The sequence below is a fragment of the Mercenaria mercenaria genome, chromosome 4, assembly GCF_021730395.1.
Source record: "Mercenaria mercenaria strain notata chromosome 4, MADL_Memer_1, whole genome shotgun sequence".
NCBI classification, from domain to species: domain Eukaryota; kingdom Metazoa; phylum Mollusca; class Bivalvia; order Venerida; family Veneridae; genus Mercenaria; species Mercenaria mercenaria.
Genome location: NC_069364.1, coordinates 22,521,114 through 22,546,280, shown reverse-complemented (window position 1 = coordinate 22,546,280; position 25,167 = coordinate 22,521,114). Strand labels below are relative to the sequence as shown.

At 31.2% G+C, this 25,167-nt stretch overlaps 1 long non-coding RNA gene across 2 annotated transcripts; it reads left to right on the top strand.

Moving 5' to 3' along the window:
* Window positions 1-12,465: 12,465 nt before the first annotated feature.
* LOC123551187 (uncharacterized) lies at window positions 12,466-24,903 on the top strand. Of its 2 annotated transcripts, none has more exons than XR_008370510.1 (3): window positions 12,466-12,838; window positions 18,830-19,027; window positions 23,379-24,903. It is a non-coding gene; the product is annotated as an uncharacterized LOC123551187 (long non-coding RNA). The 2 variants fall into 2 exon arrangements; XR_006686363.2 differs by lacking the exon at window positions 12,466-12,838 and adding an exon at window positions 12,886-13,400.
* The last annotated feature ends 264 nt before the right edge of the window (window positions 24,904-25,167 follow it).

Sequence of the window (25,167 nt, the reverse complement as noted above, 5' to 3'; positions counted from 1 at the left end):
TTGGTTAAATCGCAAAACACAAAAGCTCATTACACGGTTATGAACTGGTTTAGATCAGAAACACTAAAAAAACTTCTTGTTCCATCCCTTCGAAAGTTACCGGATTGATACTTCGGCTTTCATCCCCTTTCCTGTTAAATAATTTATCTTGCACGTAGATTAAATAATCCTACAACAAACTGCTGAGTAACAAATATGTCAATTCTTTTATTTCACGATGATTTAACTGTTTAACTTCCAAAACAAGATTTCAACGTCCGTGTATCCCATACAGAGTTATTCCGCTTTTACGGCTAACTTTTGTCAAACTTCATGAGCCTCAACTTTAATAAAATGAAATCGGCAAGAAAACACTAAATTTACTCTCGGAAACGATACTATCGCTGGAGCTAATAAATAATCTGACTTGATTCAATTACGCCAGCAGTGTGACAGCCATTTTATTTTAATCAAAAGTCATATCTGAAATATACTAGCAGGATATAGAATTTATCCTGTCTCCACGTGACGTCTATTGACCAACAGAAATGCAAGAAACTTGTAGGAGGCAAGATAAAAGTCTGTTTCTACCTTGTGTAGAAATATATTCTAAAAATTAAGTTACCATCAAAAAGACAGCCTGTGAGGAAGATAACGTGACTCTATTGTTCTACGGTAATATCCTAAACCAACGACTTACAAGTAAAATCATAATTAAATAGCTGCGTTTTGTCCCTTAATATTTCGAAATGAATTCCAATATTAGGCCATTTTCGAAGAGCGATAACTTCACAACGAGAAATAGTAAATGTTAAAAATGTATTACTTCTCCAATGTGGATACAATATGGTAACATTTGTTTTGTAATACTATAATGAATCTTAAATATATTATGTACGTCATTTAAAATATTCATTTTTTATATCCGTAAATAAAACGAGTATTCAAGTACAAGAACACAGAAATTGTATGTACATGGTCCATCCTATCTGAAGTGTAGCGAAACTATACGAACGAAAATTTCACAAAACAAAGAACCTTGAACATAATGTGTCCTTACAAATAATAAATCTACTTTTACAATGATATACGCAATAGGTATTTCAAATACATTTATTTGGTGATTTTGTTTATAAAGTATTTCTCCTTTCAGTAAACACAGCAAAATTGAATTCTTAGTTTTACTGATAGACTGAAGCTCGGTTTACATCCATGTTTACCTGTTTTATCTCTTATCGAGTACTTTAACAATATTCCCTCAACAGCAGTTAATCAAAATTATCTTTTACGCTTTCAATTTTTTAGACATTCTGCAAATACATTAAAGCTCACAGGGGACTGCATGTCTGGAGATCTTGTGCAGTCAGATCAAGCTTGTTTCTCGTAAATAACAGCATATAAGCCTTAAGGCATGTCCCTAGAACAAAAAATATCTTTCTAGATTTTGTTATTGATGATATATTTATATATTGATCTGTCGATCGATCGATCGATATTATACATAATAAAACAAATGGATAACATTTCATCAAAATGGCATGAATAAGTAAAAAGCAACATTTTTAACCGATTGTATTTAAAATCGCTGTTTAGGTTTAGTCAAAAACATTACACATTCAACGTTCAAGATGTAACAAGCCTTATTTTGTTTCTAATATGATATAAATATTAACATCTGCTAAAGAGTTATTAATTTTGCCGACTAAAACAAGTTCCTTCCCAAACAAACAGTTTTAAAACACTGTACAACAAGATTTTAATTTTATCTTTTTTTTTTGTAAAGTAATCTGATATCGAAGTGTCATCATTTTCTTGAATAGATATAGATATACATGTACATATCTTTAACATACAAAACAAAGTTGATATAGTAAACTTGCATATTTTCAATACAAGCTAACACTTTACAAGCCGCAGCATCACGGCATATACAGTAAGAATAAAATTTACAAACAACATTTCATATGGGCTAAACACCGGTAGCATATAACATCTGAAGATGGACAAAATATAAATAAACAAAACACAAGACGAAGCAAAACCTTCCGGAAACTAAATATTGCTTAAAACGCAACTCATGTACATACCACATTTAGAGTTTGGACCAGAACATTTAAGAAACCAGCCTCACAAACTGCCGGAAGGAGGGCATTGGGAGGCTATTCTACATCTGGTTGGCCTCAGAATGAACGCATACAGTATATAGTGGTTCGGACAGCCGGTAAATCTAGCACAATCTGATATCTGAAAGATTTGTTTGAATTTTTATATAATTTGTTTTTGATGAGACTTAATAGTTCAATTGCAATTCGTCTAATCCAGACTAAATGTAACTCTATGATACTAACATGTTGAAGCAGATCTTTAAAAGCATAGAAGAAACCATTAAATGAAATTCAGAATCTTTAATATAACAAGACTTTGACGCATTTGTTTGGTAAATAATGATGCTATATATGATAAAGAAATACCCATTGAATCCAGGACAAATATAAATCTACCACCCATTTACTGTATGTTCATTAAAATATTCTGTTTAGCTGTGTTTTATTTTAAAAAGACATGCACATATCGCAACGTTATTGTTCAGCCAAAACCGATATGGCCTAATATCCACATGCCAACAACCCCCATTCAATATATCTTTAAAATCCGGGGTAGATCATTTATATGACAAAGTTCGTTTGTCAGAAAAAAGATTTTAAACACTGGCAAAATTGAACAATTTTATTTAATACTCGGAAACGTTCTAACCTACAAACAATCCAGGATATAGGACCATATATAACAACAATGTTCCAGAAACGTAGCCCCCCTACAGCAATGTATGTATATATTGGTAAATGGAGGGTAAAGGAATAATTAAATAAGTGTTAACATTGCAACATTTATTTTAGAAAGACTCGGAATGCATCAGGAGTTATTATTTACATCATTTTGCAAACAAACTGTGGAATGCTTTTTGACTAATCCATAAGTACTGCTACTCCAGAGACTCCTTACTCTAAGGTCTGATTCCAATCCCCAGTTAAGCGCTGAAAGGGTAGTTTGCATCCATAGTTAGGTCTTGAGACAGCCAAACATAAAACAAAATACCTTCGAAATAAGATATAGGCTCTTTCAAATACTAGTATTTCAGACATTGATAGTAAAATGCTAACGGATCTGTAATTTTGCCTTCGAAGAATCATCTGTTTCACCATCTGTTTTAGGAAATGATTGTGAATCGGACCAAATTCTCTGTGGAGGTGTTTTCACGTCGTGTTCTGTATGCAAAAAAAAAAAAAAAAAAAAAAAAAAATGTCATAAAACAGGGAATGCCACGTTCCAAAACCGCAGCCTTATAAGGGGCTATTTAAAGAGAATTCCTATAGTTTTTTTCCTTTCATAGAATTTTTTTTAATTCACACATATGATAGGAAAATTTGTGCTGAAAACAATGAACAAATAAAAACAATAGGTCACCAGGCTTGTTTTTGTGAAAAATTGTTTGGAACACACCCACTGTTGCTGAAACTGCCAGCGATTTTTCAACATTTTCATAATTTTCTGCTTTTTTATAAATACCAACCAAAATATACATGCAGGCAGCACAATACGGTTTTTTCTTTTTACAGATTTTATTATATACTTATTTGATATCAAAGTCATATTTGTAATACTCTATCCTTTAAATAATGGGTACAAATGAAAAAAAATTGTTTCATATTTACTTTTGTGAATTTTTTTCAATGAAAAATACCCGTAGTGAAGATTTTTTTTTTAATTTTGAAAAAACTCTTTCATAGATTTTTTTCTTTTTCTTCTTGTGTATAGATAACTGTATTGTGAGCATAAAAATGGCTAAAAATGTATAGGTCACCAGGCTAAATTTTATGTTAAGACCGCTAGAATACAACACCTGTTCGGACGGAAATGGCGCGAACCTGGCCAAATTGATTACATGTATGTCTGCTAAAAGTTAAAAAAAAAGTTTTAAAAATTCTTAATTCTTTCTATAATTGAATACTAAATAATCTGAATGGTGATATTGTCTTATCAGTACTAAGTCAATTATCTTATATTATATGAACAACACTGTCTTTGTACTAAAATGCGATGTGAAAACACAACCACAAAAATAGCAAGATACCTGTCAGGCATGATACTTGTCAATACAACATAAACCAGTATCAACATTTGATTACTGATATAACTTATCAAAAATGTTATTTCATTCAAGATTCCTCATATTTAAGATTGTCTATAACATGTTTCAACAAATGTTGACTTCAGTTCAGTTTTCCATAGAAAGTGTCGGCTGCGCAGAAAGATGCGCATAAAAAACTATAGGAATTCCCTTTAAAAGATAATGTTTGTGCTAAACATTTAAATATTTAGCAGGTACAGTGGTCATTCCTGCAACTGTCTTGCTTTTTATGACTTTATATGTTGATTTATATCCCGTTTGAATTCAAAATTTAAAGTGGTAATACGATTATGTTATAAATTTCAGAATATCAGAATTATGCTCATTAACTGGCCGCTAACTTTACTAATTTCATATAACTCGCAAACCTCAATGAATTATGAACTACTGTAAAATCAGGCTTGACTTGCAGTTTTGAATCTATAAACAGCGTTTCAATTTGACCATATCCAGATATAAGTTTTACTTTTACTATTAAAATTAACATTTAATTAGCTTTTAACTAGTTTAAAAGAATAATTACAATACATCAAAACAGGAAAGCTACAAGTAAAGACCCTTTTCCGAAAGACAGCTGCAATTTCTCGGTTGTCTGGCAGTTATTTTTGGTAGTTATATTTGAAACAAATGCTACAAACCAAAATAAATTTAACATTGTTTACCCAAATGGCCAATCGTGACCAAGCTGAAATGTTACTCAATAATGATTCCACAATTACTATTGACGAATGCATCAGATAAAAAATCTGTCCTTTGTATTCGCGCAGTGTCACGTCATTTGAGGAAATAAGTTGCTTTCGCACAATGATCTACCTGATATTTTAGTTGGTTGTTGGTAGAAACATATCCAACTTTTATCCAGACGTTGTAAAGTAATGAGCATTGCATCAAATTGCTGTGAATATGACTGTAGGTTGCAGAATTATTATTCACTGCTTAAATACTGCAATTTGATATATTCATGAGCAAAAGTAAGTGTTTTAATGAGAAAAAAAAATATTTCAACAAATTGCCAAAATAGTAATAATAATTATAATAATAATAATACCACGAAGATATATTAATTTCCATATTAGAAAATGCTGCATCTTTAATGCTTGAATCAACATTTATTCTTCATGTTATAAATAGAGCATATACTATTCGAAAATAATTGTTCGAAAATATATCTGATTCAGTGCCGCTTCCGGTTCCTATGTCAATCGTTTTATAACCATGAAAACATGTTGTGTCAAGGTCAACTGGTAAACACATAATTGTTAATATTCTGCCCGGGTGTGCCGTCAGATCAACGACCAGCCAACCCCGTATTTGATGTTGAACTTTCATACAAGGTAATTTAATCCAGTTTATCATTTTTGTCTGGTTTTAAAAATATAGCACAGCTGTATCGTTTAACCGTCTTAAAATCATTGGTAAAAGATAACAAAATAAGTTACTCTCATGTTCAAATAGTTATTAGTTTTAAAGGAGACAACTCGATAATCCTTGTAACGCTAGAAGAAGAAATGTTTTTTTTAATTACTTGAGTGGAACTTAATCTGTACCGATTTGAGATAGATAAAGATTGTATTTGTTACGCTGATCCTGCAAATAATTGGTAGAAATAAATATAAAAAAGCCATTGACCGTTTATAATGAAGACACACACGGACACCCTACTAATCATTCTAATGGGGTTATATTTCTTTTTTCGTATTTATAACCGGGTGGTCTTGCAAATGATGTTGTCAACATTTTGATATAAATGCTAAAAAAGGGCAAACCTCTATTGCAAATACGAAATTGCGATACAGTGCAAAAAGCAAGGTGCAAGGACAATAAAAATACACCTAAAATTTAAAATTTGCCACAGCTTTTAAAAGAGAACCGTTCTGTCTTCATTCTTTGATTTTTTTTTAAATTTTATTAGCCTCCATTGTTTTAATCAGTTTGAATTTAAACAGAAACTTTTGTTTGTCATGATAAAATTAAAGCTAATTACACATCAATTTTGTTTCCATTTAAGTTACATAAACTATAGCGGCTACAATTTTGTTTCTGCTTTAGTAAGAGACACTGTATGACGCATAGCTACGACAACCACACTGGCACCATCACTGGGAACCAGCAACATCATCAGCGCCTTAGAACCTTCATTCAACTTTTATATATTGAAATAAATCCTTGATAACCTCGTGCATGATACTTACTTTGAAAAATATTTTTTATGTAGATGAGTAATTTGACCGAAACAATGAACGATATGTAAGACATGTACACCTTGTATTCTTAACAGCATTGTGTTTGTGACAACGTCAGCTAACCAGCTGATGACTACTGAGTTTCGATGTAATAAATCGTTTCCACACATTATGCTTTAAATAATGATACATTAGAAAGTGAGTACGTATACTGTGGAAAACTTATAGACATGGTACGTTACTTTCGATGAACTATTGCTATTTTATTGTTATAGGAACGTCTTTGTATACCAATGAATACATTTTTATATAGTAGAAAATATAGACATCAAGTTGAATAGAGGGGAAGAAAATCAACAGACAGAACAACACTTGGACGCACGTAGCCGGCTTAAGCGGAAGGTTAAAATACTTAGGCACAAGACATGCTTAAATAATAGGACAATTTTCCATTGATATTCGTACTTCCACTTGCGTGGTACACGTTCCAGTAGGATGGCATGCAGAACATGCCTTTTGTTTGAGAGATAACACGTGTTGGTTTTTTTTTTTGTATTTTTGTATGGTAACTGTAATTGTTTGGAAATGCCTTTAATAATTAATTGTATTTAAAGACAATTTCCCCATAAAAGAGTTTGATTGATCCGTGTGAAGCAGATGAGGCATAGATTCTATAGATATAGTAACTATAAACATCAACAAAGGTGTCTGTCAGTTATCCAGCATCAAACTCCGCACGAGTGACCCTTTAACCTTAGTTATTTGATACTAGTAAAATATAATATCTTTACGAATATGAGCCATTTTGCTGTGGTCCAAATCATATTTTGCGGAGAACGTAATTACCACTTTGACAACTAAACTATTAGAAATATAAGATGAACTTGAGGACCACCTAGTGTTAAAAGAAACTGAGATAAAAGTATTGTAAACTTCATTACAATACTGACAAAGAGTATGAATATGCGCAATTATATTTTAAACCAAATAAAGGAACAAATATCATGAAGTGTTTATCTGATTAAGTAAATATTTTCATAAATTGCTATTAGAGAGTATGTATTCAGGTTTGCGGAGACACCGGTGCTGTAAATGTACAAGTGTTTCAGATAACAGCAATGAAACAAACAAATACGAATGTACCATATGATGTTCAAAGGACCTTTAATCAAAGTTATATGTTTGGAGAGGTATAGGGAACAGTAATACAATTAACGAAACTTCTCATGTCCCTCGTCTTCTTTTAAAACTATCTTCGATATTACGCAATATATTTTTCTGAAATTTCAATTTTTTAAAAGTCGCAAATGTTCTCATAAATATCTAGAATTAACAAACAAATGAATTTCTTTTTAAGCCACGAAAATCATAAAAAAGCAATCAGACTTCTCTACCCAGTCATAATTAAGAACCAAATTTAAAACCTAATTCTAAATGACAGAAACCATCGGTTGAGAAATGTAAGGAACCTACTTATAATAATATTATACAAAACAAATATGATTAAGGCAGAGGACCCGTAATAAAAGTCGGGAAATTAGGCATTCCCCGTATTTTGGTATTTTCTAGTTGTTTGGGAATGTTATTATGTGTGCGTTGAGGTACTTTACGTCTGAAAAATGCAGAATTGCCTAACGAGGGTACCCAGTTACATGGAAATAATGGATCCACTACCTAAAGTCATGCCATATATCCACAGAATAATACACAAAATTCTATGTATATTATATAATTTAATATTATATTGTAAGTTGCGACATTGTGTAGCATGAAAGTGCTTGTAGCGATTTGTTTCTTTATCTTTTTTCAATGGAGACGGTTATGTGACAAATCTGAAAATTATGCAGACTTTTCTTATCTTTAGAAACCATTCAAACAGCATAAAGACCTACCTAATGGAATCAGCATTTACTTTAATATATAACCAATGTAACATGCATTTCACAAAAGGTTATGAAAGTACAGTATCAGTTTGTATCTTTCACAACATCTAGATTAAAAGATTGAACTATACAGCTATCTCTCTTTGAGTTAAAGCTATTTATTTTCTTCTCAAACACATCCTGCGCTTTTATTTAGTTGATGTTAACTGAAGAAAAAATCTCTTATCTGCAAAGCACTTGAATAAATTATGCATTAAGGAGTAACCCTGTTTTTGAAGGTGATTAAATCTAAAGGAGGTGTCCTTTTATATATTAGATTGGTGTAAAGAACGTCACCATATTTATCATATTTATAAAAGTAATCAAATTTATTTGGTACCAGGTCGCTATTGGAACAACTAGAACTGTCACAGGAGTGACGAATAATACCCACACAATACGGCCTTGTCACAGAAGTATGACAACCATAAGAAAGAAATGGCCACAAGAAGATGCAATTTAAATTGTTTAACTTGAAGGTGAAAAAACTGAAACTGTTTGTCAAAGAGTCTAGTATTAAAATCAGACATTGATTTCAGTTATTATACAGTTAATGATGTAAATGTTTTGTTTTAATAGCATACAGAATATTTAAGGTTGGTAATTATCGATTATTGTGAAATTTAAAAGACTTATTTCAAACATAAAATGATTATTTTGATGTTTTTAGACAAAAATAAATACCAATTTATGTATAAAAAAAGAGAATATCAATTTTTGTACACAATAGAATACTAATTTCTGTACACAAAATGAGTTTGGCAAATTTTAAGTTGGAAAGGGGCCATAACTACGTCAAAAATTTGGTGGTTTGTAGGCAAAGTCGAAATTGACCTGTATTTTATGATGTTACACCTGTGTACCAAAACTTATTTAAATCTGTCAAGCCTTTCATGAGTTATTGTTCAGAAACCATGAATTTGGCAAATTTTAAGTTGGAAAGGGGCCATCAAAAATGGTGGTTTGTAGGCAAAGTCGAACTTGACCTGTATTTTATGATGTTACACCTGTTTACCAACATTTATTTAAATAAGTCAAGCCTTTCATGAGTTATTGTCCGGAAACCATGAAAACCAACGGACCGACAGACCGATCGACAAGCTCACTCCTTTATACACCCAAACTTCGTTTGTGGGGTATAAATATAAGTTTGTGTTTCTCTTCGATAACCCTTCCCCAGCTAAATTTCCATAATGAACTTGTCCATCTTTCAATTTGGACAGTACCATTAACTGTTAAAAGGGGTGCTTACCAAAAAGATACTGACTGAATAGCGAACAGTGCAGATCTTGATCAGACTGCACGGATGTGCTGGCTGATCATGATCTACACTGGTCGCAAAGGTAGAATCAATCGTGTCCAGCATGGTAAGGGTTAGGTCAAAGTTATCGCTATAATTAAACGAAGAAAAATATACATTGTAATAAAATCACGCAATGCAATATTTTTTTTTTTACAAACAACTGTATCTTTTGAAATTGATTAAAATTCAGTGATATAGAATTCAATAGAATTGTACAGGCCAATTCTTATTTTGTTTATTTGTATCTACAATAATTTATAGCCGCTACCGGTTGCCGCTTTGTGTCTTCAAACAAAAAGATATATTAGCACTTTCACATTTGGAGGACAGAGCAAGATACAAAAGATGTTCAAATAACAGAAGCTTTGTCTGTTTCTCTGACGTATAAAAGGAACCTCGATTTAAAGTCAAATCTGAAAGATAGTCTGTTACACCGATCTGTCTTAGCGAATACGTAATAATATGTAGTATAAATGCGTGGAAGAGTCTAATCTGAAAGACTATATTTTGGCCAGTCTTCAGTGGGGTTTGATGTTGTGAAACCAATGAACTAACCACTGAGTTATAGAGGAAGCATTCTCCGTTGGTACATACATAGCCTCTGTTGTGACAGGACATTACGGAACAACCAAACATCAGACAAATTTTATGCTTGGGGTAACTGGATAACAGAATTGAAGGAGACGCCTTTAAAAAAGGTCTTTATTTTGTGTAAAGAACTGAATGATTTCAAAAGCTTCATCCTGTTTCTTCGTTTTTATTAATGTTTGCCAATACGGCTTACTGCCACGTGAACATTATTTCTCTGGATCTAAATTGTCTATTTAGGCTCACATATGGGTTAGGTTATACTAATTTGTTTTTAGCTCGATTGTGATGAAAGCTTCAAGCTTATTGTAACCACTCTCGAGTCCGCTTCCTCGAAAATCCAGTACTGGTGTCATATGAGAATTCATGGTCGTGACCACTGTGGGGCTCGAACCCACGACCCCTGGATTGAGCGGCCGACACCTTATCCACTAGACCACCGCTCCCCGTTTTTATGGGTTAGCTTCACTCAGTTGTTATAATTGTTATTATAAAATAGATAAGTTATAATTGTTATTATAAAATAGATAAGTTATAATGGTTATTATAAAATACTTATCCAGGTAGTACAGGCAACGAACAATGATGAATCCTCTATGAAACATCAGATGTATTAAGTAATTATACTCGGAACATATTCTAATCGTACACATTTTAGTTTCTATAGCTAGTACAACCTTACCTAATATGTATGCTTATAATAAACATTATAATACCATGTTTTCGAAAGTCATACTTGAAATGGTCAACACAATATGCCATGGGTAGACAATCATAATTATTTTAAAAAAATGTAAGAAGTTTGTAAGTTGCTGATAGTCTCTTCAACTTCTGAATAACTATATAAATTGATTAGAGGGTAGGTAAAAGAATCTGATGAAATATTTTCTAGATTTTATTTACCTTTGTCATTCATGATCTAATACTGAAATACTGTCACTATTACATGTAACACATTCCTTGCGGTATTATATCCACTGTCAATTCAAGTTTTAGAGAACTTTTCTTAAGTTGATTCCGACTTGTCTAGGGTAACTGGTGAAGTAAATGACATAATTTGCATCCATTACGGTTTTGTTAATTTACGAAATATATATCTGACCTTAATACGCGGGTTATATAAGCTATAATCTTTGTATATCAATGATCTTTATTTCTAGTTGAACAATGTATGACACCGACCATATCAAACTGAGTTTGCTGTTATTTCGCTTGTTTGCGTTTTATGCTTCCTAAAGATCATCTTATATACTGTGAAATCATTTAAATTCGCTGGCATGAAATTTCGCGCAAACGTGAAGAAGGACTGTTTCGCGCGGACTTTAATTCGCGCATCTTCAATTTTAAAAAGGAAACAATATAATAAAAAAATAATAACAGCGCGGTCTTAAATTCGCGCATCGGTCCTAGCGCGAAATACGCGAAAATTCGTCCTACGCGAATAAAAATGATTTCACAGTACCTAATTTAGTAGTAACTTATCTCAGAATTTTAAATCAATAGAAATTCTTACTTGATATCACCAGAGACGATAAAAACTACTGTCAGATCAATTCAGCTCTTGATTAACGGCCTTTACGGAAGAAAATGGAAAACATAATGGTTTACCGGTTTTCGCGACCTATCGAAGTGTCTGTCTCAAAAATTGCTTTCAGACGTTTGTCTTTAAAGTTAATAAGTAGGCCATCGTAGTCGTGTACTTATTCACATTCTAAATCTTTGTCTTTCCATTATTTTTATGTATAGTGTCCTTGAGTTTTTGAGACAAGAAGGAAATAAAAGCAAACTTAATGAAACATACAATATCATGATTGTTATTTCTAGCTAAAGTTATTAAGTGCTATGTTTTTTTTGGGTGTTTTGAAGGGTGTAACCATATCGGATCTCCTTTCAAATCCACGAATAGCTGCATGTTCTAAACCGACAGCCTGTTATATTACAGGGATCATCGCTCTCAGGCCCAAATACACCTACGTTTAAAGTCTGAACTTAAAACGTCGAATATTCAATTAAAAAATATCCTGGTAAATTGAACATTCACCTTATATAATTCAACAGTATATCATAAACATAATAATATGAAATGTGAACATTTGTCTCTTAAAAAGTTGATGTACCACTTTTCATGATTATTTGAATGTCTATCTTATATAAATCTAAAGCATATCTTAAATTTGATGAAAATTGTTTTCATGATAAGCAAACTGTTTGTTACAGTCTTCTCAATGTTAAACAAACCATGCACGGTTTCTAATTTGTATGAATAGAAAAATTGATTGTAAAAAGTCTAACGGAAAGATACGATCATATTTTTATAAAATATAACGTCAAATTGATAATGTGTTCATGCGATATTTGTTATGAATATGAATGAAAATTATGCCATTAAGAAATTTGACTATGTGCAAATTACTCGTATGGAAAGAAGATACATCATACATTAAACATTTAAAGCTAGTATTAAACAGAATACTTGGGTATGAGACAGTTATTAGTTATATCAAAAGGTATGATTTGTGTCCAAAACCAAACACTTTATAACTGGTATTAGATGGAATACTTGCGGTATCAGTCAGTAAGAAGTTACATAAAAGGATATTATTTGTTTCCAAGAAAAGTCGATGCTTTACAGGGTTTAAAGAATAATACAAAAGGACTAGAAAATTGATTCGAGGTACCTTGCTTAAATTATTCGCTTTTTATAAATATGAATGAAATTGGAAGAAATATGGAAATAAAGATTAATATTAAAAAGGTGCAAGAAGTGATGGCGGAAGGTTAAAGTTGAATAGCTATTGTTAGTGTTTGATCATTCCGTACACCATCAGAAAAGAGACACTGAAAATGATTTCAGAAAAACACTTTCAATCAGCGTTTTGCACGAGAAAATATTTAAATTAGATCTTTTCAGCTATTTTTGTTACGCCTACAACATTTCAATATTTGGATAGTTCAAAATACTTGACAGGTTTGATATTTTAGAAGCTAGGATTTATACCATAATAAAAACAGCTCAAGCGGGAAACCCACTGTACTCGATCGTCACATGTTGACAAAACGAGTACAAAGTCCCGGGCAAGAAGTTTCATCAAGTCTGCCATTTTCCGTTAAAATATTTCACTTCCTGACTCGGAGAAATTACGTGACCCGATATTAACCAAATTAGTGGAATACACAACTTCATTGGATTTTATATTTTGGAGGCACTTGACGGATTTTGGAGTTAGTCCTAGACGGTATTATTTACTACAACATTTTTTTGTAGGATTTCAAGTAATTTTAATGCCAAATTTCACATGTATCAGCCGGAATCGATAAGTAAGTTAATAAAACAATACTAGATAATTATACTATTGATTTATGGATTTTCTGAATTTTCATTCTACCTTGAAAGACAGCCACAGAAAAAAACAACAACAAAAAAAAAAAAAAAAAAAAAAACGAAATATTTTTCTCGCTTATTATATCTGCATTTCTTATTTATTTGAGTCTGTTTTTTTCTCTCTTTCCCTCTTTTTGAATTATCTAAAATACGTTGAAAATATAAGGTTCATATACGACTTTTTCTATTCTTGAAGTCTTAGAGACACGTCTCCAAGTCATGGCCCTTATTGCAATAGATAATTAGTTACATTTTGTTAATAATTGTAAATAAAAAATATAAACATGATGATACAGTGAAGTCTAGCAAGCATCAGCGGTAAAACAATATATTTCGCGAATTAAAAAGTTTGCTGTTTTTCAGATAAAAGTTGACGCGCTGGTTATAGTGTTTTAGGAATATGGCCAATCTTTATGATTATTTATTTATTAATTCATCCATAATATCTCCTCTCATATTATTCTAAAAAGCAGTCTGCATTCACGAGCGTTATTTTAACTTGATCTACTTTTTATTTTTCTGCAGTTGATAAGTAAATTTAATATACATACTATATTCAAAGAGATAATCAATTTCAATAATGTACTTTACAAATCTCAAACAGAAAGAGAAGAAAAACAAGTATAGACAATAAATAAAGAGTCAAGGTAAGGAAGTCAGGTGAAATCGTCTCGCGGCACTCCACATGACCGTTACTGACTCGGAGACGCGCGCAGTGGTCATAAAATCCCGGTGTGCCCATAAAACTGCAATAGCGGGCACCCAGAGTAAAATATTTTTGTACTGCAATGATTTCCTCGTTCTACAATAGTTTTGCTTCTGTGGGGTTTTTCACATGGGCTGATATGTAAGCATTTTAACTTTGACACAAGGAAATCATTAAATATTCACGGTTGCATATTCTTAAAATTATTGAATAGAAACGTTATTAATATGTTTACTTAATGCAGCAAATAACGCCTTAAGTATTGTCATCACAGGTACTATCTTGAAATTTACCAGGAACCATATATCTAATATTTTATATAAGAACAGAACAGCGCAGAAATTTTATAAAGGCTCATGGCATGTACAGCATATCGACATAAGTCAATATAGATAATAGCATGATCATGACAATAATGGCAATACTTGCAATATGACAGTAACAAAATGACAATCAAATCAAAATGCACAAATATAAAAATATTTCTTGCATGTAATAAATAATACTTCAATAATATAAGTCAATATACACATTTTACACAATCATGCCGCATCTTTGTTTAATAAAAAGAAATTGTATGAAGCAATGGTTTACTATTAGTTTTCAACATATATACAAATTTAGCCATTCTTAGTCTAACACGATAATATCTTGGAATATGAATAAAGCGAAATATTGTGATACTTGCTTGACAAAATGTAAAGTGATTTCTGTCATGTCAAATTCTTGTAACTGACAGTATGAAATATCTAATGTGTTGAGTTGTCAATAAATCGCACTCCCAACACGACAGAATGACAATGAGTAATAATATCCTAATTGTAAATTCACAGAAAAATCATAATTTAAAATGATATTTCATGAGATATTCTACATTCTAGAAATTATTTTCACAATCACTTTTATAGTTTTATTGTTTATTATAGTCTCATCCATTTACAAGCTGCATTTATAAATCATATATAGAATAGCTTTAAAATGCAAATAGTCATTTTTTGCGGAATTACAAGAAACCTACAGTATTATGCATTCATATTACTGACATTTTCAATTCAGTCGTTAGACATATTTACATATGACAATTACTGATTTGGAAATATTAAATGCTATTAGTCAGCTTAAATCTGGTAGAAGTGCTGGTCCCGATATGTTTTTGAATGAATTTTTTATACATGGAAACATATGTTACTGCCTACTTTATCATTACTCTTTAACAAAATATTTGAAAATGGTTATTTCCCCGAAAGTTGGTCTGAAGGTTTTGTAATTCCACTTCATAAAAAGGGTAGTATCAATGATGTGAATAATTATAGAGGGATAACCTTACTCAGTGTTTTAGGAAAATTATTTACAAGGGTTTTGAATAATAGACTATCTGACTGGGCAGAAGATTACGGCGTATATGTTGAAGCACAGGCTGGTTTCAGGAAAAATATGGGTACAGTTGATAATATTTTTGTTCTACATGGTTTGATTACACACTTAATTAATCAAGGGAGACAATTTTACTGCGCTTTTATTGACTTTACCAAAGCCTTTGATTACATTGTAAGAGATAATTTGTGGTTTAAAATGATAAATCTTGGTATCAGGGGCCCTGTTTTGAATATTATTCGTTATATTTTTTCTGTTGTCAAAACAAAAGTGAAATATTGTAATCAGTTAAGTGTTGAACTTGTATGTACACTAGGTGTAAGACAAGGCGAATGTCTATCTCCTTTTTTATTCTCAATGTTTCTAAATGATTTAGAAGACACGTTTTTACATGGTGAAGTACCTGGTATTGATGTTCACATGTTCAAAATGTTTTTAATTATGTACGCTGATGATATTGTTATTTTTGCAAATACAAAAGAAGAATTACAGATGGGATTAAATATGTTATCAGATTATTGTGACAGGTGGAAATTAACTGTAAATGCATCTAAAACCAAAATTATGATATTTCGAAAAGGTGGTAGGTTACCCAGAGATATTAATTTTATGTACAAAGATGTACAGGTTGAAATTGTTGATAAATTTACATATTTGGGAATTGTTTTTACAACTGGTGGATCTTTCAACGAAGCTCAAAATACCATTGCTGAAAGCCATGTTTAAAATGAATAAATATTTACAGAAATTTGTTAATATATCGGTTTTACATAGAATAGAGTTGTTTGATAAACTCATTGGTCCAATACTTAATTATGGAAGTGAAGTTTGGGGTTTTATACAGGGAAATGCTATTGAGAGGGTACATATGCAGTTTTGTAAAAATATACTTGGGGTAAAGAAAACTACACAAAACGATTTCATTTATGGGGAACTTGGAAGAATATCTTTTAAAACACAACGTTGTTATAATATATTGAAATATTGGATTAAGGTTATTCATTGCGAAGCAAATAAATATGTTAATAAAGTTTATAATATGTTAAAACAAGATTTGGAAGATCACCCAAATAAGACTAACTGGTGCTCTAGTTAAATCATTGTTATGTTCTTTAGGATTCTATGATGTATGGCTATCGCAAAGTGTTGGTAATATTGATTTATTCTTGTACAATATTAAGCAGAGGCTTCATGATCAATTTGTACAAAATTGGTCTAGCAGATTAGAAGAATCAAGTAGAGCTTTGTTTTATAGACATTTATCAGAATTTAGATTTCAGCCATATCTTAAATATATTACTATTAATAGGCATTGTAGGAATTTTACTAAATTGAGAGTTTCTTCTCATCGATTACATATTGAAACAGGCAGATGGACAAAACCTTTTAGTACTCCTATCAGTGAAAGAAAATGTTTAGTATGTGGAGTATTGAAAGACGAATATCATTTTGTATTTGAATGTCCATAATATTCAGATTTAAGAAAACAATGTATACCTATATATTATTGGAGACGACCATGTATGGCAAAATTAATTGAATTAATAAACTCGTGCAATGAAAATATTGTACGTAAGCTTGGAAAATTTGTTTATAATGCCTTTCAAATCAGAAGAGAACATATGTTTGGAAACTAATGTATATTAACATTATGCAATGTTTAATTTAAAAAGTTACATGAAATCACAGAATTTGCAATTGTGATATATGTATTGTAATATCACTATGCGTAACTGGCTATTAAGTTAACCCGCTCTTGCGTTTCACTTGAACATTTATTATATAGATTATGGTAAATGTTGTTTGTTTGTTTGTTGTTGTTTTATATTTCTAAACAATATGCACTTACTAATTTTTACAACCATGTTAAGATAATTGAACCTTAACGTTTATTATGTCTGTCAATGTTTCTGACTGCTTATTTACCATATATCGATTTCTGAATGTTTATTCGTCAAGAAACCAGTTATACAAGGTTGATATAGTCTATAATCAGTGATTACAATATGATGGTTATCATGCGATGACATATTTATAATTTCATGTCGTGTCAGGAGAATAATATTGTGCTATACTGTTATTATAACATATTACATGCAATGTTAAGTGGCATACTATTTTATTAAGTTACTTGAAAAATCGTTTTCGAAACGTATATATTTCACGGATTCCAAACATTGTTCTTGTGTTTCGTTTCGACAAAATCAGCGTTTGTTATATGGATTCAAGATAAAATTGTCTTAATCGTTGTCGTTTTTGACATACGCACTGTGATAATTATTTAAATTAGTTGAATAAGCATTTGACAATAGTATCATGTAAACATGGTGTGCTACGTAACACCAGTTGCTAGTTAAGCTATTATGCCGTTTCTGTAATTCAGTAAATCTTCACTAGACAATGTAATACGTAATTGTATGTATATTGATTTAGTACCATACAACCTTCTCCGTTTAAATGTTTTGTATATCAATGTATTATTTGTCTCGCCATTATATTGATTGTAATCCTCATAGGCCTTTTGGCCTAATGGAATATTTGAAATAAACTTATCAAACTTATCAAACTTATCATATAAAGACACCGTAACACCAATGTTAATCCTAAAGAAAGTATACGGGTAATTCGGGTAATTACTAACCGGAAATATCGCATATATTTACGTTAAAAGATTATCTAAATATCAAAATAATTAAGAATAATATCATTGTTTTTATCCAAAGGAATAACAAATATTCAAAGGCTTTAGATTTTACTCAATTTCATTTCATTAACATTTCGGCCTCACGGTCTTTATCAAAAGGATAAAATTTCAAGTAATATTCTACAGCAAAGGTCATGAAGCCAAAACGTTAATGAAATAAGATCTAGAAATAAATTAAGAAGAATCTTAGCACGTCAATACAAACTTTAATATTGTGACACCGTGTTATATTTTTGATACTTGTGTCAAAATGTATCACTTTAAGCTATAATTCCAAGTTTATAATCTAGCTTTAACGTCATTTACATTACGCTTCCATATGCACTCAGCTTTGGGGATTCGTTTCGGGAGCATGTGGTTTTGGAACGAGGCTATTTGTATTAGATTTTTATCCTTGTTTGTATTTATATCAGATTTTTTTCGCGCGATAACTTTATGATAAATTTGTTGGATATCCAAGGATCTATAAAATTGATATATTTTATTTTATATATTTCAGGCTGAAATACATTTTGGCTGTCAACTTGGGAGTAATACGTTTTTGACTTTGAATGTTATTACAATATTCAATGCTATAGATTATTTTATATTACATTGGCAATGACTTCAGTTACAAACATGTTGTGTACAAAGTGGATAGTTAAACTAAATTACCTTCTGATACTGATCTTCCTTATTCTGACGCTGTATGCTGAAGGTAAGATATTTTTCGTAGTTTTATTTACATTATTGTTATTGATTGCAACAGTTTATAACGACAATAAGAAAGTTAGTACAAATCTTGAATGTATAAATTTATATTTAACATATACAGTATAGACAAATCATTTAGTATACTAATAATGAATTTTGTTTTGCAAGCTGCAGAATTGTACTACGTAGATAAAATCATAGAACAGCTTAATTATAACAAAACACAAATCACAACAGAAAATATAACAACGCACAGTCCAAGTATTGTAAGATATATAACGGCTGCGGCACGACACGCTATAAACTGCTATTATGATAGTTTGAAAATCTGTAAGAAGATTCTTTGAACGTATAGAGCAAGCAGAAGATTCAGGTTGATTAAGTTTGATTAAATTTAGAGAATCAATCAAAAATTATATTAAAAAATTTAACAAAATAACATTCTCGCATACCAGAGGTCTACCATGGTTCCCTGGTTCGTCTCGTGCTTTTGTCGAACCTCCGATGGATGAGAATGCAAAATAAAGATTCTTCGAAATTTCAGAGGTGTAACTGAGATTCTTCGTTCATACCATTTTACATATTAAATAACCGAAAAAATTCTATCTAACATTTATTTTTTAAAATCGATTTTGAATATTCGTTGACTGATGCATTTGCTTGTCAAAAGCTGAATTCGTATCATTTCTATTTTTCTTATTAAAGTTTACAAAATATTTAGTGACGAACGTTTTATTGTTATTTCCTAAACTCTGTATCAATAAAACTGTTGTATTTTCTTTTATTTTCCATGCTGAAGGCAGAGTTTTGTTTACTTCAAATATTTTATATTTTCATTATAGATGCACGTTATGTCAGATGAACCACTGGCGTTCGTTAACCTACACTGACTGCATTTTTTATGTTGCATCGTTTAAGTAACATCGTAATAATAACTGCTTCAAATTTATTTTACCTCATGTGAATAAATCAAAGCTACAAAAAGAAGCAAAGTAAAGCAACATTGGCGTGATTTAGTATTTCCGTCGCTTGCATCATTGATTCGATCTGATAAAAAATTATAAATGAGATACCCGTTTAGAGTGATCAAATGATATCATTATAGCAAGTTAGTATCTAAATGGTATATTTATTCAAATGACAAGTTGGTTATCTTCAATTCTGTTTATCGCCGAAAGAATCTACATGCTAAGTTTGTTGTACAATGATAGAATAGGCGAAAATCATGTTTGTTTTTCGTTGTCTCACACACGCAGTTATGATCAGTGTTTTATTTTTCTGTTTTTAAGAGTAGAATTTTAAACTGTGGGATTATCAAATAAGACCAGATGAATGTAATGTATGTTGAATGTATTTGCTCATAATATAGGGCTGGAGAGTTTGTCGTCTGTTCATTAAGTGGTAGGAATGTGTTCAGAACTCTTGACATTAAACTGCTTTTTGTATCAAAATATATATCATTTAAGAATATAAGCCTGGGCGTGATGGTATGGAGAAAAATATGAATGGATTACTAAAGTATGTTATCAAGTCTGATATATATGCTTTTATAGCAGTAAGGTGTTTTTCAAGGAAACAAGAGAACCTGTCTACAATTTCAGGCAATGTAATGACTAAGAGCTAATCATTTCACAAAACACCTACAGACTGGAGGCATCTTTTTAGAAAGTGCCTGAAGCATAAACTTTCATACAGACACATACATTACGATTTATTACACTAGTTCGCATTATGAAAGCATTTAGCCTAGCTGTTGTCTTAACGAATGAACTCGTGCATGTATTTGGAACGTATTTGTTTTTTAAGAGTAGGATCAAAATATCTTTCACCGAATGAAAAAATACATGTATTCAACGCAACAATATCGGTTAGAGTAAACTTACCGAAATTCAATAAGCCCACATTCTAATGTGTCCGGTAATGAGCCTTTCCTTAAATTAAGATGTTTAATATCACCTACTAAGGATAAAAGAAGTATACAAGACATATCAAAAATATAATAAAACTGCAAGAAAGATATCTATTGACCATCACTTTTGACATATTTTCCCCCTCGAACTCAGTCCGGCAATGATTATTTTCAAAATGCTCTACTAGTGGAAAAAAGTATATTTCTCATATAAAATGCATCTTGCCATAGATCTAGATGCTGGCCAGTTATCATGAATAATCTATTGTATAAAACAGGATCGTTTTCAAACACATCCTACTATCTGCTGTTCCCCAATAATATGCCAATCTAATCATCTTTTAAAACAAACCCCCAATAGAAGAATTCCGAGATAGTAAAACTGAAGTATAATAATTACATAAACACTGAGTCCAAGTACGGGAAAGCTTTATACAGGTAACACAAGGCACATAAAGACTGCTTTTGCGATAGCAAATACCTTTAAAACTTAGAATGCTACCAAGCAAAATAATAGCAGACTAAGTCATGAGAGATTATGCTGTGTGTAACATCTCTCACGTCACTAAGCACTGGCTTAAGCGAATTTTTACTAAAACAGAATTACCTCAATGTTTGAAAACGGCCAGCAAATATAACAAAACTGAGTAAAATTCTCTTTGCACTTCAAATTTGCATCCTAAGGTTTGAAAGCATGTTAAAACTACTGTAGGAGGTTTTTAAGCTCTTTTGCATATTAGGTTTGTAAAACTAACTTAAGCCTACATGCTGACTTTATACAAAATTGTAACTGGTGGCATTTTGAATAAAGTTTCTTATCTAATGGCTTGGAACGTTTTACATGAAGTTATTAAACCTGTATCGAAGTGTACATTTGGTTTAACATGATTTTTTTCCAGAAATCACTATGAGTTAATATCAAAATTTTATTTAAATTTAGTGTTAAATGTAGACGCATGATAAAGCAAGGGAATAGCATGAACGACATATTTATCATAATATTAATATCTTTAGGGATAATGGTAGAAATTGAAGAAGATTTCCGAACTGTAGTTGCGACTCGTAATACGCTGTGATGTTATTTGATATGCATATATCTTCTTTACACCAGGTGGTAGAAATGTGAAATGTAATATCAAAAAAAAAAAAAAAAATAAAAAATAAAACATCAAGTTTCAGTCTAAACATTCATGCGAATAGGAGTAACACAAACCAGATAATTACAATATAGATGTTTATATTATTATATTAAACATAATTGAGATCTTTATCATGTTTATAACCGGGAGGTATCAGTAATTCTGTTGTCAAAGTTTTGAAATTAAAATTTCACAGTTTAATTTTTATCCTTTGCAACGGGAATTTAGAGCAAAACAAAATGTTTATACAAGTCAACATTCCCAACTGATATTTGGAATAAAATGATTATGATTTTATTTTCTTACTTATTACAAATCGTATTTGGTAACAAGTATGCATTATTGGTAAAAATGATTGATCAAACATGCAGTTATAGTGCGTGACTAGTATTATAACCATTTTGTTTTAACAACAGTATTTGACGCAGTACCAGTCTTTTTAAAAAACGCAGTATCACAATCATTCTGGGTTGTTTTTAATTTTAGAAATAAGCGTTGTTTATATATGTAGTAAATGTGCAGTATATCAGCCAATCGATTTATATATCAGCAATAAGCTCACTATCACAATTATTTTCGTCCTATTTGTACACAAGTATTGGTTTCAATTTTAAAGTAACAAGCGCATTATTACAAGTTGTTTTAGTATCAGTAACAAGCGCTTTAATACCACCATTTTTGTCTGTTTTAGTAACAAACACAGTATCACAATGAGTTTGTTTTTATTTGTTTTAACAATCATGATATCACAACTATTTTGTTTATATTTATAGTAACAGTGCAGTATCACCACTTTTTGGTAATTATACAAAATGCAAAGGCAGTGTCTGGACCATTTTTATATTAAAATCAACAATCCTAGTATTACAACCATGTTGTTTTATAACAGCAACAAAAGAAGTATCAAAGTCATTTTGTTTATATTTGTTAGTACGAGCGCGGTGTTTAATATCAATAACGAACGAAGTATCAAAGCAATCTTGTTTAAATTTGTAGTAACAAGATCAGTATCACAACAGTCTTGTTATAACTTGTAGTACGAAAAGCAGTTTATGAAAATAATTTTGTTTCTCTCTGTAGTTGCAAACGAAGTAGAATTAACATTTTAAGATCACAACCACTTTTTCCATTTGTGGCAAAAAAGGCAATATCACAATAACACAATAATTTTGTTTCTATTTGTAAAAACAAAAGCAGCAATAAACATTTTGGTTCTATTTTAGGAACAAGCACAGAATGTTTATATTTATAGTAACAACTTTGTAGTATCAGGTTTAGTATCTGTATCATTTTGTTTCTATCTGTAGCAACAAGCGGAGTATGTCGCAGGGGAAGGACCCCAACAACTACACCAGCACCGACAGAGTCAACGACAACCCCAGCACCATAGAACCGTTATTCAAACTCAAAATGTTTCTTGATCCTTGATAGATGAATCTTAATATGGAGAAAGTAAAAGAACTTCATGGATAAAAAAGGCATTTCGTCAATAATAGGGTAAAAGAAACGAGTTAAAAATAGTAAAGAAATTACCGCTTTCTTTCCAGTTGGATTGGAATTTCTTGCTAACGAACACATGTGATCACATGTGGTGTAATATTTTATTAAATGACGGTATGAATAAAAGTGTAAACTCGTAAGAAGTTTTGCCATAATATGGATCTAGTGACAATTTTGATTTTCATATTGTAAAAGGCTGACTGAAGAACTAGGAATTCAACCGAAAGGCTATTTTATTTTATGCTGTCGGAAAAATTACTACGATATAACTGAAAATATATTTGATAATTTCACAGTGAAAAATGTCAAATATAATTATATTTTCACTGTACTCAAGCTGGGACTACTTTGGATAATTTCCTCTTAGAGTGCCTCAAACAATGTCATTAAATACCGACATTTAGAGTAGTTTTAAGCATACAAATCAAATTCATATAGAAGCCAAGTTCTAGCTTCCGCCTCGCTATGCGTCATTTATAAACAGAAACAAAAAATAGTACCATTAAGTATTATTTGGACTTTCTAGTAGTTGTATCTGATAACATAGTTAATGAGTCTTTTCTTTTACCCGTCTTGTACTATTTGAAGATTATTGGGCATATTTGTGTACAGCCCAGCAAAAACTGCCAATTGCAAAATCATTATACTGCCAGGGCGGTAAAGAAATATCCTAGTATTTTCTCATTCAGTACACGTGCCGGCAGCAATCAATTCTGTTCGGCTGACCGATTTCGACTACACTTTGAATGAAACATTATCCGCTATGCCTTTGTCAGTAGGAACAATAGCACTTTACCCTTGACATGAATTAAAATAAATCCAGTGCTTGTTCCCGAAATGATACTTTTCTTCGATTCGCATAGTTTTCCATAATGTCGGACGTATCAATAACAGTATGACCTATGGACATTACTCCGCTGTAATGTTTTTAAACATACGTTGCGATGGTTCAAATAATTGTCATATTAAACATAAGATAATTTTATCCAGGTTTTTCTTGGTAGAAAATATTCTTGACAAAATTATACATTTATTTCGGATATACTTTTGGCATACTATAAATTTGTGCGTATTGAGCTTCCAGTAAGGGACATTAAAGCGGACAAAATGAAAAGTGCCAGGGTTTTGTCTCTGTTTTTGTCGCAGAAAAAAACAACAACATAAAATAAAATGAAATGTGTTTGTTTTTAGTATAAGATGAATTTCATTTCACCTCGTGAGCTTCAAAAATAGACTTCTTACTCGTGGCTACTCAAAAAATAATACTATTCGAAGCTAACTCGATGCAATAGAATTACATCACACACACACACACACACACACACACACACACCCACACACACACACACACACGAACAACCCCATCGAATATCGTATTTTTAACTGTCCTGATATTTTATGGTTTTTGTTCCACAGTCATAGGTTTATTGGCAAACACACATTTTTCATTATACCGTAGTCAAATGGGCGAGCATATGAAGGTTTTTTTTTACTACATATGTACATTAATTACAACAAGTAAATAGCATTAGTTAGTTTCATTGTAATATTGAAGTGAACAGACGCATTGTTTTTATGAGTTGCTTGGCAATAAAT